At 41.4% G+C, this 18,674-nt stretch overlaps 1 protein-coding gene across 1 annotated transcript in view; it reads left to right on the forward strand.

The window, feature by feature from the left end:
* Positions 1 to 18,674, forward strand: part of DIS3L2 (DIS3 like 3'-5' exoribonuclease 2) — a 179,158-nt gene that overhangs the window by 38,007 nt on the left and 122,477 nt on the right. The gene's annotated exons all lie outside the window — the stretch shown is intronic.

Here is an 18,674-nt window from a genome sequence, read left to right on the forward strand (position 1 = left end):
GCATAGTCTGAGCAGTATTTTGATAGGATGGCATTACTTTATCTACTCCTTCTTCTGTCCACCCCATTCCTGAAACTTTCTCTAAAAATGCTTTCTTTCTTTTCTTCTCTGCACAATTGTTAAGCTGTGGATGTAATATGTTTATCAGCTGAGATTCGTGTCTTGGAAACTTAGTTTACCTTTTTATCTAATGGTTTATCACTAATGCATGGTAACGTTTCCTGGCAGGATATGCATTGTTAAAATTCATTTGTAGGAACTCAAAAAATAGCATAGGAGCGGGTGGCTCCTGTAAGGTTCAAAAGTTTTGAAGCTGAAAAGGAAAATGCTCTTCATAGTACCTGACATCAGTCCCACTATCCTACTTTCCCATGGGGTGACTCCTATCAGTGCTGAGATATAACGGAGTCCAAAGACTAGGTGTGGTGGCAGCTGTGGCTGTCAAGTAAAGGAAAAGCTGGGAGGGGAAGGCTGGCCTTGTCAGGGCAGTGTCTCCAGCTACACAGGAATTTCCTATGAGCTGATTGAGACCTTGGACAAACTTTTTGCTACCAAAAAAGCACTACCACATGTCAGAATTGATTTTTTATTTTTCCCGCCATTGTCTTTTTGCCACTGAAGGAGTCAGCATTATCCAGTGGTCACTTATCCAGCTGTCTGCCCTCTGGACCTGCAAAGCCACTCAAACACTTTAACAACACTGTTTTTTTGGGGATGAGTGGCACATCATTGCAGCAGCCAGCTTCAGGGACATGGGAATGGTCCTGGGGCCCGAGGCTCCTCTTTGAGCAATTAGTTGCTATGATCACAAATAAACGGATAGACTGTGCTTCACAGCTCCAGTTCCCAAGCACTGATTTCTGTTAAGTGCTTTGTGAAAGAAAGGAAAAAATAATCAAAAAATAATCTGCAGTTAAATTAATCTCCTCTAACAATGTCTAATGCGTTCTGAGGACCGGTGCTTGAGGGAAGGGCGTTGTACAAAATGACAGACAGCAAAATAGACATAACTCTTTGTGCAGGGCTTTGAGGTATTAGGAAATACAGCTCCCAACACTGGCACATCAGCCTCTGATTAAACGCTGTGGTTTCACCAGCTTAGGATTGATTACTTTAGAAAGCACTGAGTATTTGTCAAATACTCTTCCTTTGGATACTTGACATCCGGATCCTTTTGTCTTCACGACTTGCCTCAACACCTCTGCTTCCCAGCAGGCTGGGTGTGCTCCCTCCTGCCCCTCCTCCTGGCCCTAGTGCCATGCCCTGCACTGTGCCTTCCTCTTAAATTCTTGCACTGAAGTAGCTGGTTGCACAGGTTGGTCCATGTCGCTTGGCTGAGGAGAGGGACCAGGATGAGAGGAAGTACTTTGCTCTAATGAGCATCTCTGTGCTCAGTCTATTAAAGAAAAAACCTCTTCCCCTTTGCAGATGGGAGGAGGGTGTAGCCTGGTTCCTATGTCCTGGCTAGCAAGACACCCCAGGAAATGCTCTATGGTCAACTCTGTTGACTATTTCTAGTGTAAAATGTTTTTCCAGCTGAATGTACAGCTGGATGTACTGTACATTATAGGGTTACATGACTAAAAAACAAATTATGAAAAACATCAACATTATATTTAAAATTTGCCGTAGGTGTTTCTTTATTAGTTGCTGCCACCTCTTAAATTTTTTCAGGTCTTTTTTTCAGAGTTAGTCAGAACAGCATTGGGGTAAGTATTGTCCTGTCTGTGTTGGGTCCCCTCAGCTCTGAAATGAAAAGTAATATGTTAGCAAAATCGCTGCTCTTCCCTAAGATATGCCAGGGGAAGTTGCTTTATTTCTTTCCTGGGAATACATAACATTTTCTTCACAATAAAAATACGCTCTCCCAAGCATTAATTGTTTTTCATCCATGGCTGTGAAAAAAGTTTTACCCCAAAATTGTCAGATTTTTTCCAAGCACAGTTGCTCTGATATTCTTGCTGTGCAGAAATAAATACAAAATAAATGAGTGAGCTGTTCATGCATCATTCATAATTCAAAACTAATATAGACAGAAATTATTTTTTAAATTTTTGCTGAAGAGTGTTTAAATCATGCCTTACTGCATTACACATTGCAGGATATTTATGCTTGTGTTAACACTATAGTTAAAGCTGAGGTTAGTCAACCTTTTGTGTTACAAGATTAGAGAGGTGAGTGCAGGCCTACAGTAAAGCTTGTTTGGGGCAGAAAACTGAGCTCAGAGGTTTGTTTTGAAGTCAGTGTTTTATGGACAAAGTTTGGTAAGTCTACTCTGTGATTTTTCTCAAATTAAAGTAAAATGCTGTGTGTTGAAATGTTTCATTTCATCCTGTTGTACCTGTTGAGGGACTTACTGAAGAATTTTCTCTTACTTACAAGATTGCAGCTGGTGACTGCAGGGTGGGATTTTAACACATGTACTTGTACTTAGCTATGGGAGGAAGAGAAGAGAAGGAAATAGTCGTAGTCTTTAGGAGATATTTAAACTTTTGGGGGTTACTTTGGAAAAGTTAATGTTCATTAGAGGTGGATACCTTTAGGATGTGGTAAATCATACAAATGCACGTGACAGTGTTGATATGAGAGATGAGCGTGTTAGGCCAGTGATGGGGAAACTTCATCCTGAGCGGTTTGTTGGCATGTCAGATGGGAATGAGCCACTCCCTGTGGAGGTCAAGAGTACACTGGTGTTTGTGTGGCAATTTTTGACTGCTCCAAGAAAACAATAGTGGTTTAAATTCCTAAACAATGCATAATTAGATGAACTGAAGCTTGCAAGTTTTTGAGCTCGTACACTGTACTAACTTGCAGTACTAAAAATCCAGTGTTTTACCATTGAACAAAGACTGCTTTTTGTACTGGGAGGATTGCAGCTTACTTGTTTCACAGTACCTCAGTTGCAATATCCATATATTTTATATGACTTGTTGCAAATATACAGGTGAGAAAGTTTCTATAGTGAGACTGTTCTATGTATTAATTACCTTAACCTCTAAAGCACCATAGCAGCTTTCTGTTTTTCTTTAGGTCAGGTCTCAGTGCTTCTGGGGCTGATGGATCCTGACTCATTGTTGAATACTCTTGGTAGTTTTGAAGCTGTTAAATGTCTGAGTTGCATCTTTCAATTACAGATATGTAACTTTCTTCAGTGTCATTTGCAGTGTAATCTGGGGGGAGCAGCTCATAAAGCCATGATGAGAGAAGAAAAAAAGAGGCACACAGTTGAATAGTGTGAGAAGTGAAACTGGTTTTCATCCAGTTTATGAAGCATTTGCTTTATTTTTAAGAAGCCTAGAGTAAAGGTTTGATAAATTTGGGCTGTATGGATTGTGTTAGGCAAATCAAGTAATATTCTGTTAAGAAATTATGAAACCCATTCAAACCCAGGGCTTGCATAGAAGATTTTAATTATACTCCAAGGACTTTGCAAGGTGCAGTGAAATAACTTGTGGGAGGTTTTAAAGGCAACTTTACAGTGTGGTCAAATTAGAAGGAAAATTATTAGTTAAGAACTGAGAACTTGCTTAGTTTTATTTTGGTGGAGTGCTGTTAACATTTTACAAGGAAGCAGGTTTGATCATGCACTTGGTGTGAAGTTTGTGTTGCCAATGGCCTTTGTTCTGCAGAAGCCTCTCTGGGAGGGTTTGAATGTGTGAGTTCTTAGGGGAAGGATGCCTTTGGTGGAGGTGCCTGGCTGTGTCTGCCGATGTCTGGCAGCACAGGTGATTGTTGTGGGGTGGGATCCTGTCCCTCCCTGGAGCTGGAAGAGGTGGTGTGAACTGGTGGGTCCTCGATAACCTTTTGTGTGTTTAACGAGACAAATCCTTCCGCTCAATTGTTTCTCTGTGAACAAATGCTTATCACCGGATGATTTTGTGTACCTTGTGTCCCTCTGAATTTGTTTTGGATCAGGGACTGTAAAAGCTGGTGTCTGGAGGGGGGTGTTGCCGGGATGGAGCAAGTATTCCCCAGCTTGTTAGAGTTGCTCAAGCACAAGAAATGCTCGCAATGGCTTACATGCAACTTCCTCGTGTCATTGGATTTCACCCAGTGCTGTGAAATTGCAGTAGGGGTTTATGAAGTGCTTTATTCCACAGTCTGTGGGTGATGATGGGTAGACTGAGGTGGGAGTGCATGTTTCAACCTTCACATTGCCGATCTCCATCCCTCTGTGACTTCCTTCACTTACTTTGTCTCTGCACATCTCCATCCCTCAGTGCCAGGGCCAAGCATGGCCAAACTGTGGAGGTGGAAGTGGTAACTTGGGTTCCAAATGGAGCAGTGGAATTTCAGTTTGGATCCTCAGCAGCTTGAGGACAAACTGTCGTGTGAAGTGTTTTCCTGATGGTGTTATGGCACAGTTGTAGCAGGGTACATGGTAAACCAGCAAATTAGCTTCAAGAGTCAACAGGTATTTCAAAACAAGGGAATTTAAGGAGGTTTTTAGCAATAAGGAAGTGGTAGACCTAATGTTTTACTTGAGAGGGCATTAACTTGCTTTTCACATGTCCTTAGCTCTTAAGACAATGTAGGGGCTTTGGGTACTGATAGTCTTAGATGTGGTACCTGTCATTGATGGGTGCAATGGGAGCAGGAAAGTGTGAAGTTTGCCAAGTTAAAGCCAATGAATAAACTGCTTTTGCTGGTGAGAAAGCAAATGAAAGGGGGTTCCTAAAGCTGTGGACTGCCTGGGTAGGCTCTGAGATTTTGGCCATCTTCCTTTCCTGTTTTATCAGCTAAGATGAATGGTGAGTCAGTGTAAGCTGTATGGCGTGTTTCGTTATTGGAGACCTGTCAGAAGAGTTGGTTAATAATCCAAAGCATTTGGATTCTATGTGATAAAACTAATCATAACAAAGTACTTCAGTGCCTAACGCAAAGCTGTGAAGAAAATCCTATTATCTTAAAAGTATGTGTGTATGAAAGAGCTAATTTTTTCTTTCTTAACAAGATAAACATAAACTCATTGGTGAGCTGCAGAGCAGCAGTACTGTTTCCAGAGGCTGCTTTCCAAACTTCCCTGAGATGAAGTGAAACTGAGATTTAGTGCTGTCACTTGTGGAGTTTCAAGAATATACTTTTGAAGACCTTTTAAGTTACATGCGAGAAGTTGTTATGGAATCAGCTTATTTAATTTATATTTAAATAGCTGTAATGAACATAAATTTCCTTTCCTAATTTCCGTGAACAGTCTGACTTTTTTGCTGGGTGCTTTTTTCCTTTTGTCAAATTGCTTAAACAATTTATCATTAACACATTTACTGTCTTGCAGTTTAACTTCTAAGTATTATTCAAATAACTACTTCTAGGTAAGGAAAATTATTAAATGTCATCCCATACTTACTTTTACCCAGAGGGAAAGACTGAAGAAGTGAAGATTGCTTTGAGTTCATTTGATCTGTAGGAAGCAGCTTTGAATTTCCTGGGCTTGTTTAATGAAGGTACTGAAAGCCCAGGGTAGCAGCCTGTCTCAGATCCAATAATTGTACACAATGTATTGCAGGGGAGGGATAGTCTTTTCCCTTCTGGTTAAAAGGATTAGCAATCTGTCATTGTTGGTAATGAATGTTTGCAGGTAAGCACAGTCCAGATTTAGCATTTGAGCTGGCTTCCTTGTGAAGGTTTGATTTCCTTGTTCTGTAATTTCCAGTGCTCGAGTGAGAGTTCTTCTTGGATGACTAACGCATTTCGGTGCTGGTTAAAGCACTTTTGAAAACCCACTGTTTTTCATATATTAAATATTTTATTAATGACATAAGCAGGTGTCAAGGCTAGTTCACAGTCACATGTTTTTGAGCCGTGCTTCTGAATTTTGTGATTCTCAGATTTATTTTGTAAGAGTGTTGAATGGGCTTAACACTTGTTGCTGTTCTGCTTCCCCACGTGGCCCATTAGCACCTTGGCTTTGTACCTTTTTAATGTAACCAAGTGCATAATTTTTCTTGTATTTCTGCATTTTGTGTTTCAGTCTTTGCTGCATGTTTAAGAGACTTGGAAGTGTGTTCAGAATATTGGGAGGAATGTATTGCTAATGGTGAATCCTTATGCTTTCTGTTTGAAGTACAGCTAACTCTTCTGGGCATGGAGGAAGCTCATCACTGCTTTTGCATCGCCTGTGAGATGCAGTTTGCTGCAGTGTACAGCCATCCATTTCCTGCTGGCACACAGAAGGTCTCCTGAGGCACTCAGGATAAGTTGTAGGGTAGAGTCTGTCAGTGGGAATATCTGGCTGTTTTTTGACTGAGCTGCACATGTGTAGTGGTGGGCTTCGTCAGGCTGAAGCCGGAGGCATAATTGACAAAACTGAATATAAATCCTGTATTACTAATATCTGGGAATGGCCAGGCTGTTAGGACTTGGAAGCATGATTCAAAGGTTTGCCAAGTTAGCCTTTGATGATCACTAGGAGAAGAGTTTGCCCAGGAGAAATGAGTTATAAAGTAATTCAAGACTTTCTAAAAAAAAAAAAAACAAGCCTCTTGTGCAATCAGAGTTTAATGACCAAGGTGATGGCTTTATGCTGCCATCGTCACTGGTTAAACCCCCAGTATTTTTTATTTGCACCTGTTTTTACTGATCTCATAATTGGCCATTGTTACAGAATGCATGAGGAATTTGATTGAGAGACCAACTTTTCTTTTTGGATGGAATGCGAACTACCTATTGCAATAAAGTTTCTGTACTTGTGATTATGGGCACTGTCAGTGTTTCCATTATAAATTTCTGGATTTTTTTTAAAGGAGCTTAAAACTAAGCTGTAAAAATTTGTTCTTGGCAGAGAACTTGTGTACAACATCTCAGCTCAAGTAAGACTTTTTAATGAATTTTGAGAGCGGGAAGGAAAACCTGAACTGCTTCGTAAGTTGAGGCTACACAGGTGAAGTATACCCTGAAATCTCTTGTTAACAAAACTTAGCTTTTAAGGAAGTAGCACAACAGAAACCCCCAGTGTTAGTCCCATGTCCTGCATTACATTTTAAATTGAGTTATAACAATTGAGTGTAACTTTTGATTCATTCTGTGGAAAAGCTTTTGACAGAACAGCATTCATTGCCGGGCAGGAAAAACAGACCAGAAGGTACCTGGCATCAAGAAGCAGGGAACTCTGTAGTGGCCAGGCCTTCCCACCACTGGGAAAGGCTTTTTTATGGTGATGGCAAATCTATTTCTGAGGGAAAGCAATAAAAATATACCATTCCTATTGAGTCCATTTTTTAGTGCTGCAGAAGATGCTCCGAGACCATGTTCAATCAATATATATTTTCACTGGATTAAATAAACCTGACTATTGACGTCATGAAAATAAACTGAGAATCCTGGTGGTGGATGCTGATGCATTTTACTCTTCTAATAAACACTACTTCAAAATTTAATGAAGTGTGCCATGTTGCTAAAGGTAAATGCAAACAAACTGAGCTGTAGACTCTTTGCTTGAGGTGCTGCTGGTTAATGAGATTCGTCACCAAGTAATGTGAGCAGATCCTGGTGACGCAAATGCCAGCAGTCATTCCCTGCCCTATTTCAGGAGGACACCTGGTGATACTGATTCTTTTCACTGAAAGGAGAAGAAACACTGCAGCAAAATAAGTTCTCAGCAAAATGCTGAGCATCACTCATCTTTACTGTGCCTTGAGATCCTAGTTAGCTTTAACTTCCACTAAGATGGGCTCCCTTCAGATGCAATCTTGGTGTCACCTTGTGCTCCTCTGTTCCCCTCTGTTAATGTGCTTTGTCTTTAAGAGAAGCTTCCTAAAAGTTCTGTTGATCGTCTATAATGTATTGTGTGGTTTGGTGCAGCACTCAGCAGGGTGTGTGCCTGGTTCTGACTGAGGCAGCTGAGCACAACTGAAAAACAAATAACCCTGGGTAGGGTGCATTTTATCAGAGGTAGGGGTGTGTGGAACCTGTGCCTTCCAGCAGGAATAGACAGACATACCACTTCCCTGGAGACAGACCAATGATGGTGCTCTTGTGCCTTTCCTTCTAGAATGTCTTCTGTTGTGGCAGGTTTTGTGCTCGTTTTTAAAAAGAGATCAGTTTTTTTGGTACCATTGCTATTGTGTGTTATTGGTGAAGCTGCATAATAAGAAAAAATCACACAGAAAGGTTCTGGAGTACACCTTGGTGAACTAGTTTTGCTGTTGGAGGCAAGTTCAGTGAATAAATGTTAATGAAAACTGCAAGGGATTTTGTTATTGTAACAGACAATTGTCTAAACATTTTGGAACCAGATAATTTGGTTTGAAATGTTTTGTCCAAGGTATGAACTAATTTTGGAAAGACGTCGATAACCAAACTGTCAAAAATTCTTATTAGTAAGTGCCTGAAGACTATGAAGAGATAGCTATGCTATGGTTATAAGTGTGGAGTCATTCATGATTTTGCTTCTGTTTTGCTATTCTAATTTCTAGGTGAGATACAACTGAATGATGTCTCAGGTCATCTTTAAATAGGAATTCAGTAATTATTCTGTTTAGTGATAAGCCTGTTAGCTTTGTGTGGAAATAAGAATATTTTTTTATTCCAACATAAAATATAATTGGTGTTTTGTTTTTAGAACTGTGTGACATTTCTTTCCATTCTGTTTTGATTTCAAGCAGCAGCTGTAAATAAACTAATGCAGGTCTTTAATTATGTGAGTCCTGCTGTGAAATCTGGGGTTCTGAAACCCTGATCAGGATCTGTGATTAAGCCTTGGTCTCTGGGTGAGAAGAAGAGGGAAAGCTTTCTTCTGTTTGTAGAAACCTCACTGATGTGTTATTGTCTCTGATAAGGCCTCATGAGTGAACTTATGCTTTGAAGTGTTTGAAAACATTAATCCTCACATGTGCATGTAAACCAAATATCATCCCCATTTTCTGAGTGGGGAAATGCACCTTCATTTTTCCTGGAACACCTGCCTCCTCCAACTGCCTAATGTGTTTGTTTTTTTCTTTTTTTTTGGCCTGTTGTTCTTTAGTACCTATGGAGCAGAGTGACCTAAAATACTTAATATATGAAAATTGTTTAGATATTTGTGTTTGTTGCCTTACCACATGTGCATGCTTTGCTATTTTCAGCTTTCTTTTCACACTTGGACTTTGCCTTGCCAGCTGTGCGAAATTCAGGTGTGACATCTTCAGGACAGAGTGTGCAGGTCTGCCTAGCGCAGTGACAAGTGCTGCAAACTGGGCAGCTTGGCTTGAGTGAGTTTCCAAATTCATGGGCAGCTGAGAGCAGGATTATTTTCCTTGAACAGAATTACTTTCCTTATGTACTTTGTAAGGAACTTGTTGAAAGTCTAAGATGGATATGGAAGCTTGGGATTTCCTGCCAGTAATAGTGATTTAATATGAAATCAGTCCCACCTGCACGTTCTAACTGGCATTCAAAGACTCCTTGTCCAAATAAATGGACTTGTAGCAGTTTTAGCTCACAGGTTTGATAACCCAGCCTGTATTTCCTGTATTTGCAGGAATCTTGGAGCAAAACTGTGCTACTGTCATCTCTCTCTTCCCTTCCATAGTCCCTTGGTGCTCTATGTTGCAGTGAGATTCTCTCCAGGGACAGAATTTGCTGATACCAAGTCAAGTGAAACAGTACATTAACCTCACAGCTTGTCTTCTCTTCAGAAACAACTTTAAAGGGACACAGAAAGGTCTCAACATTTGAGGAAGCTGTTCTCTTTCAATCCTCAGTGAATCATCTGTTTTTCTTTTCCTTCACTTACCATGCTTGCAGGGATTATCTCCTCCAGTTCCTTTCATCTGTGGGTGGTCCTCTTCAGCCTGGCTGCCCCTGCTCTGCCACAGCTTCCCCTGAGCACAAATCTTTTCCAGCCTGTCCTGGGGTGATGGGGAAGGTGCTGGATTCATCGAGGTCTTGGCGTGCATGACTGGAAGTGGCAGCAGAACAGCATGGCAGGACACAGGTGGAGTTATGGCTGAGCTCCATCTAGAGTTATGGAGCTGCTCATGGTTAGAACCATTCTGTCAGATGGTACCTGCTGGCTCTTGCATGGAAAATACAGTGTTAAAGTGGATTTACAGTCTTCAGTGCTACAAGTTTCCCGGAATGTGTCTCCATCACCTGTTACCAGATCTCCTTACCTTCACACCAAACAGTGACTATTTTACACTGGGTGGTTTTGTGTGGGTGACTTTAACAGTGTTGTGCTGGCAGTGGGGGAGGCTGTTGTTCTTGGCTGAAGCCACATTTTAATGTATTTCAAATCTGATTTAGAAATTAATGTAGATGCCAGTTTCCCTGATGTGACAAGGTAGAGACCATAGGAGTAGGAACTGATTTTGGCAAGCCCTTTTGATGGGGTTGAGATGGGCATAGTGGGATGCACTCAGCCCAGAGCAGCTGTGTTTTGCCTTCCATATTTTCAGAGGAGCAGAGGAACACAAAACAAGTGCAAGAATGTTCCTGTAGAAGATGAAAAGAAATAAAGACAGGACAGTCCAGCAGTTGACTGAATGCAGCCTGAAGATGGATGACTGGAAAGGCTAAGAAATGAACTATTTGAAGCACTTCTAAGAGTGGGAGTCTCAGTGACGCTTCAGAGATGACGTGTTTAGGTTCCTGGTGCTCTTATCCCACTGTGTGAATAAATAAGCAGACCTGGGCTGATGGAACACACCAGTCAAAGGAAGTTCCCATTGGGGCATACATAGTCCTAAAACTTCCATAAATTGTTCTATAATATGACAGTTTCCAATTATGGGTTTTCATAATAAGAGGCTTACTGGCAACCAGTAATGCTAGCTAACTGTGGAAATTTCTATTGCTTTTCTTGGCCCTTGTGTTTTTCCTGAACAGTATGTGCTTTGTCCCAGGTGTCCCATTCTGGGCTTTGAAAGTGTGTCCCAACATGCCTGGGGCTGAGACCCCTGGGAGCTGGCACTTAAGAGCCCAATGAAAAGGAACAAAAGCTGCAAGTGAGGGGCTGAGGGTGTCAGCCCCAACATGTAGATCTTTGCTTGATTTGTTTCCTGCCTTGGTGAGTTAAAGTGTTGATCAGTAGGAGATTTTTTTTAGACACATGGGAAATAATTTTTATGCAGTTCTGAAGAAAACTTCCAAGCCTTGGGAAGTATAGGTATGCAAATATCTTGGATAGTCCTTCCAGTACTTTTTGATTAGTTTGCATTGTCAGCCCGCTTTCTTCTTACGGGCACGTGCGGGTACAGGCTTGTTTGGTTTGTGAAATCTTGAAAAACTCTTCAAAGAGTATCATTGTTTCCAGGAAATATGTTTTTCATACATGCTTGTATTGTTTTTTAAAAAAAGGCAGTAATGGATAATACTTTGGTTTGTGCAAGCCAACGGTGTGGATTTGCTTGGCATTGCAGCTTTCAAATTATACACGCTCAGCACAAGTAGATTCTTTTCTGATTACATGCAAGCTCTGTGTAATTATTGCATCTTTTAAAATATGTATTGATTCATGGTATTGTCTTGAAGTTGCAAATGATCCAAAAGCCTGTCTGCTTCTTTACATCAGATGAAAACTGGGTATCTTTTTGCAGTAATTTGCTGACAATGCAGGGATTTCAGACAATCGTACTTTTGAAGATGTAGCCTTATGTTACTCTCTTCTTCTAATTCCCCCCTCTTGAGTGATTTATTCTAGGGTCTGTGCATCATAGGTTTTGTCCTGGCACCCATTCTTGTAGTGTTGCAGTGCCTGTGCACATTACCAGAAAAAAGATGGCTTGGAGACAGTTTTTGAAAAAAAAAAAAAAAAAAAGTTAAACCGAAAAGAAAAGAACACACACACAAGAAAAGAAAAGCAGTTCCAGTTAGTAGAGAGGGTTTTGCTTGCCGGTGTGGATGGGTCATAATTTGATTTAAATGACTTTTGAAAAACAGTTCTCAAAACTGTTCCATGCATTTTCTTCCTGGCTACTGTTGAAAATATGGAGCTGAATATTTTCTGTGATGTTTCAAACCAATATGTTCTGGCAGCCTCAGAGCTGGGCCCTGTGCGTTGCACTCTTGTTTCCAGTTCGCTGTGGCCTGGAGTGCAACACTCAGCTCATGAGATGCACCAAAGTGGGAGGTCTTGTGAGGAGCAGGCATTACAAAGACTCAAGGTACAAAGAACATTTCACTGGGGTCCAGCAGGGAGGCTGCCAGTTTTAAGGGCCTCTTTTATGAAAATAATTTGCTGGTAGGAGATGAAGAAGCTGTTTGTGCTTCTTTGAATTTTGTGAGTGTGCAGGGGGAGGTTGATTCCTGGGTGTTGTTAAAGGCTGGGTGCTGAAGTGAACTTTTTGTGCTTCTCTGGGGCCAAACTTTTCTCACTTGAGAGATGGGCTATGGCTAAGGATTCATCAGTGTGACATCTTGCTGTACAGAATACCATGTAGGCTGGGAAGCTGGGAGAAGAGGTGTTTGCTGGATCACTTCTGCTCCAGGGACTTCTGTGCCTTGGGAAATATGTGTGGGAAGGTCAGTGCAATATAGGGAGGTATTCTGAAAATAGAGGCTGTTTTTTTTTGCACCAAATCAAATCCCGGGGGTGGCAACAGGAGTGGAAAGTGTGGAACAAGTTTGTTGATCTGGGTATAGAAATACACAACTCTTTGGTAGCAACTCCCAGCAGGGCTGGCTTGCCCACAAAGGACATGGCAGAGTGTTCCCTGCGAGGGGAATCAAGACATTGTCTGATACCTCTGACACTGCTACCCTCAGCAGTGGTTGATCCATGAAATGTGGGGTACCTGTGCTGAGCAGGGACAGCTACTTCTGACAGCTTTTTGCTGCTTCTCAGCAGTTGTTAGAGAGTACAAAAGGCAGGGGTGTACAGATGGAGCTGTTTATCTGTTAGGAGAACCAGATGAAATGGACCTGAGGCAACACGGTCCTGATCCCGGGGCAAGAGCCAGACTTGGGCGAGATGGGTCCAGGGAGAGCACGGAGAAGTGGCAGGAAGGGGATGAAGGCAAGAGTAGACTTGAGGAGAGACAGGGGCAGAGGCAACTGTCTCCTGGTCAGTGATAATGAGGTGTAGATAAACATATGTGGAGGCAGAGTGTAGGTGTGGGATGAGGCCAGGGAATGGGAATGGGGAGCTTTCAGAGGCAAATGACAGGTCAGAGACCAGATAGGGAGTGGAAATACATGGTGAGGAGACAGCTCTTGTTTTGGCTTTAGGATTCGGAAAGGTCAATCTTGAGAATTTTCCTTGTTGATGCTTTTCCACTTGTTTTTCTGGTTATTTGTGCAAGATGGTTGGGGAAGGATTTCAGATGGACTTGGAGGGAACTCGCTGTAACCTGGATTGCTTTGGTACAGCCTGAAGCACAGAGAGATGAGTGAACAGCTCAGGAATGAGGTTTATTGGTAGAAGCAGAAAGAAGTAGTGAGTTGAGGTGGCTCTTTTGAGGTATGAGGGTTTTTTCTACAGTTAATTCTGTTTTTTATGCAGCTGCCTGACAAGCCTGGATGTAGGGCTATCTGCTCAGGTTGGACTAAATATGGATGTTCAGTTTGTTTATTTGAATTAACACTACAGTAAAAACTCACTTTGCAGGTTAGTCTGAGCAGAGGAGTTGCAGGATTCTGGGAAGGGCAGGCAGGATGGCTTTGGGGTCTCAGCAGGTTCGATGGCCATACTGAAGATCTGTCTCAATATTTTGTTTTCAAAACACAAGCCTTAGATTTCATTTGTTTCCTTCCCACTTCTCATCTGCTGCCGTGGGTACAAGTCAGAGCAGATTCTGAAAAGTCACTGTTTCCAAGAAGCCTTTGTGTACTCAGGTCGTTTACCCTTTGAATCCTCAAGCAGGATGGTGTTGTAGTGACTGCTGTGACAAAACTGTGTGTGACGTCTGGGAACAACAGAGTCCATCGGGGAGGAACAAGTAGTCTTTTCCTATGCAAGAGGGAGAGATTTTAATATGGATGTTTGTATGATTATTGCATCCAATGTGATGTCTGAAATGTAAACTATAATGTGCTGTTAATATAAAATAGCTATCCTGGGGGCTGTTAGCAAGTGTTTCCAGTGATTTAGAATTAAATGATTGTAATGAAAAAAATCCAATCTCAAACCTCAACAAACCTCCTCAGCATAACATTATTGTTATTTTAAAAGTAATGCCATAATTGCTCCTACTGAGACTAGTCACTTTTACTGAGTTGTTGTCTTCCCAGTACTGTTTGGTGTATGTGGGATTATGAAAAGAAGGACAGGTGTTTCTTTCCTTGTAAGTGCCATCCTTTCTTTGTCCAAGAAGGAGCTAGAGTGAGGCTGCCTTTGTTTGGTTATTCTTTTCAGAAAATCAAAGCTCTTCCTCACAGTATTTATGGTAGCTTGGCTCTGGTGTCTGTGTAGGAGCTGTGACAGCATCCTTGTGTTAGCCAGGCTCTGTTCCCACTCCTCGTGAGGGAACATTAGGGAACCAGCTTTTAAGTGGAGCCTGTTTCATATGGCAGAAGCTGGGAGAGGAATAGATGCAGGTGTTCACAGCCCTGGTATGAAATGTGGTGTTTGTATCAGTGTTGTGGTAGCAACGGCCCTTTTAATGAGGGGATGGTAATTTGGTCCAAAGCCCCTGTTTTCAGCTGTCCTCCTTTTGAAATAGCTGCTTTTAACCTGGTTCTGAGACTTGTTGCTTAACTAAGGCTCAACTGCAGAGAGGATCAGCAGTTCTGACCTAAACTTTGTCTCCCTACCCAGTATTGAGCATACTGACTGCATTTGAGTAAAGCAGAACTTCTGTTTGATCAAAGTATTTTTCACAAGAAAGGCATTTTACCTTGGTTTGCAAGCCAAGGTGGACTTGGGCTAACTCCTTATTTCTCTTCTAACTGTTCCCCTATTCAGTCCTTCATGTCTGATATGAGTTCTTTGTGTGCTGTGAACTTTCTTCAGCTCCCACTCACTGATGAATTGACTGCACCTTTCTGTACAAACATGAGGAGCCTCTTTGTCTGTCTTCCCTAGTGAAGAGAGTTACCATTAATAGCTTGTCACTTCTAAAATCTTTTGGGCAAGTTACACATTCTGAGTTTCAGTACTCATTAGAAGTCACTTTACAGGGTTTTGACTGATTTATGTAGAAATACAATCTCCATTCTGCCTCAGTATCCTTCTGGAAATACTCTTTTTAATACCAGCTTTTTGAGTGAGATGAAGAATTTGATTTTTATTGAATCTGTGTCACTACAGCCAAACTGGCTGTAGTGAAGATAATTCTGCTTCCTTACCTGCCAGGTGCTTTCAGCAAAGGAGGTCTCTTTGCACAAGGGTCCATTGAAAGCAGTGACCCTACATGGAAGGTTTTTAGCCATGCAAGGTGCATTCATCCAGCTGTGTCTAGTCCAGCAGTCATCCAGCAGTCATGTCATTTCTTCAGATCTATGAGGATTCATGGATTGCTTGTAAGGATCAGAGGTGAATAAGAACAAAATTCAAACCTATTAGTGTCAGGCTTAAACACTTCGGGGGCTTGGTACATTTATTGGAAAGAGCCTGGGGTTAATAGCTCAAAGATTATTGAAAATCACTGGTTATGTTCAGCTGTTTCAGTTTACAGACATTGAGGAGGCAGCAGCAAAAACTCTGTACCTGATCTGAGAGTAACCAGGCCTGGACTTTGTCATTGTGAAGAGGTTTAGGTGGGAAGTCTGTGAAAAGCTGGCATCTAACAGGACAGAGATGAGATTGGTTCTGGCAGAAGAGGCCTTTTCTTCTGTAGCACAGGAGGCAACTCCTCTGCTTTCAGATGCACAGATTCCCAGTTCAGTTTTCTGTTGGAACAAATTCCTCCTGCGTAAGGACAACTGGTCATTCAATTGCTACTTCAAGACTGGGCTGGGTGCTCTGCTGTCCAGATTGTACAGGCCCATGCCAGGGTGGTTTTGCCCACTAGCTGGTTTTTATTATACTTACGGTTGACATGGAACTTTGATTCAAATATCTTGTGTTCTGTCAGCTATGGCTTTGCAATCTAAACCAGTCACCAGTGGGGCATCAAGTTTCTACTTGATGCTTGTTCAGTGATGTTTGTTTTAAGCTGGAAAAAAGCATACTTGGGCACTGTCTTCAGGATCAGGCATTCAAACAAACAATTGGCTTTCATCAAAATGTTTATTAAAACTTGTTTTAAATTATTGTTGAAGAGCATGTAAAAATAACAACTAAGGTTGACATTTTACTTCTCAGATCAGGAAGTTAAGGTCTTTTAAGGGGCTTTAATGATGTTTGTGTGTTATACATATCATGCATATGTAACAAGGGGGAATCCCATTTTTCTAGGTCCATGCAGGGTCAGCTGCATTGCCAGGGAATGGGACTCTGTACTGCACATATGACCACAGGATAGACTGGGCCAATTGTGTATTTGCTTTACTCTGTGTGTCTGGTCAGAACTGACCTGTTGTAGCTGTGTGCATTATGCCATGGATAAGCTGCAATAATGTTAAAGGAAACAGGAGAATGCAATATCATCAGATTCTTGAATCTGAGATGCCACTTGTAAGAAATACTTAATATGCCATGGTTGGATTTTCTGCTGCTCATAGACAGAAGGATCCTGCTCTTTGGAATTTGTGTGATGAGCTCATGCTGGCCAACAGCTCTGATCATCTTAAAGGAGTAATTGTATCCACTAATATTCTGATTTTGTAGAGTCTTATGCAGCTTTCCAGTCTTCTCATGTACAGCTTCTCTAAATTTTTGGTGTGATATGAGAAATTTTGGGTGAAGTTCTCTGCTCTGTTATGTATGAGGTCAGCCTTAATGATCTGTCTTGGCCATAAAAAGAAAACAAATCCTATCACTCAGGCTTGCCAGCATCTGGACATTTTGCTGATCTACTGTGTGTGGAGGTTATGGTTTTTTGGACTCTGGAAAACTTTAATGAAAAATACTTTTGAAAATCCATAAGGAAATGTGTGACTGGGGATTTAGGCAGTCATAGCTGGGGTATCATGGCGCTGCTGGTGGCAGCAGTGTGTGTCCTCTAGCTTGGGGGAAGCACACCAATTTTAGCACCGAGCATTTAAAATGAAATCTGTATCTGCTGCCTTCTTTAATAACCACATAAACTCTTCAAGCGTAGCCCCTCCAGTGCCACATTTTAGAGAACTGTTTCCTTTCCTAAGATCTGTTTGATGTTATTTGCTGCTTTACATATAGAAAACATACTAATTTAGGACCCAAGGCAGATCTCACACTCTCCAAAGAGAGACTAGGAGAGAAAAAAATGCAGGCAAAACTTGAAGGGGTTGAAGGAAATGAACTCCTGCTGCAGTTGCACACTTGCACACATCTGGTGCAATTGAAATTTAAGAGCTGAAGAGATCCACATCTGACCATGGTAGGGTCCAAACATTACTGTTGACACTGGTTTTCTTTTTGGATAGGTACACTGGCAGAGTCATAGCGTGTGGAGCCTTGTCAGCTCTCTAATCTAATAGACTGTTCTTGCCCAGACCATTGTGTGTCAGTATTTTATGTACCAAATGTAGCCAGCTTTAATAATCAGCCCTTTTCCCACCTTCTGCCAAACTTTTTTCCCTTTTTTTGTCACAATTTAATGTTTGAGTCAAAATCTGCTATGGTAACAGATTATATACATGTTAAAAACTGAAAATAAAGATGGAAAGAAGAGTCACAAAAGGTAACAAGAGTTCGAAGCAATGTCATTTGAGTTTTTTATTTTTAAAGACTTGAATTCAGCCCCATTTTAAAATTGATTTTATTTCTGTTATGTATTGTGAAAAGCTTACAAAGAAATGGATACTGCTTGAAAGCATGACTTTAGCTCTTTGTATGTAAAGCTGTAAAAGTATTCCCTGTACAAGTCTGATTTTGATTTATTTGCTTTTTAGTTACTAAAGAATAATCTGTGGAGTTTTTTTGACTTCTATTTTCTTACTTGGAACAGTTGCCTTCAGGTAGCACCTGTTGAAGTTATTTATGCTTATTTCTAGCAAATATATAAATCATATAAAGTGTGTTACCAAAAAGTTGTTTCTCTTGTTTTATTGCATTTAAAGGGCCCTTCACTTGCCTTGCTGGTGGCATGAGTTGCTGCTGTCATGTGCTGGCTTTGATGCTGAGGACTGGGGACCTTGGAGGAGCTCTGGGGAATTTTCTGCCTGGCAAACACCAGCACCAGCTGGAGGGGAGCTCAGTCACCAGGAGGGCACTGTTATGGAGTCACACAGTGTCTTTGTGATTTTAATATTTAGCAGGTTATTTCTTATTCTGTACTGATTTTCATCTCACTCTGAAGTACCATAGCTTGAGTGAAACAAACATTTTGGAAACTGAAACCTGGATCTAGGTTCTCCAGCTGCGTAGGTGTTTGCAGCTCGCTGTTGGTTGCATGAAGGATGCTGGTAAAGCCTTGTGTGTCCAAGGTGTCAGCCACTTTGGTCGTTGTGTTCTGAGCTGGAACAGTTTCTGCCCCTGTCACATGCAATGAGGGATGCCATCAAGGCCTGGTGTCTGCTTCACTGGTAGCTGGGCTCTTCTTCAGTAATTTGATTTGGAAATTTGTATAAGTAATGGTAATAACTGAGTGCCTTTAACCATAAAAACACAGTCTAAAACAAATATAAAGCTTGGTGCATTACCAAGCTGCCACAGTCCAGTTCTTCCACAGGTCACAGGGCACCATGTTCTCTAATCTCTGCTTTTTCAGTCTGTTCCTAATTGCGTGGAGGAG

This window comes from Zonotrichia leucophrys, chromosome 9 (assembly GCF_028769735.1).
Source record: "Zonotrichia leucophrys gambelii isolate GWCS_2022_RI chromosome 9, RI_Zleu_2.0, whole genome shotgun sequence".
Lineage (NCBI taxonomy): Eukaryota > Metazoa > Chordata > Aves > Passeriformes > Passerellidae > Zonotrichia > Zonotrichia leucophrys.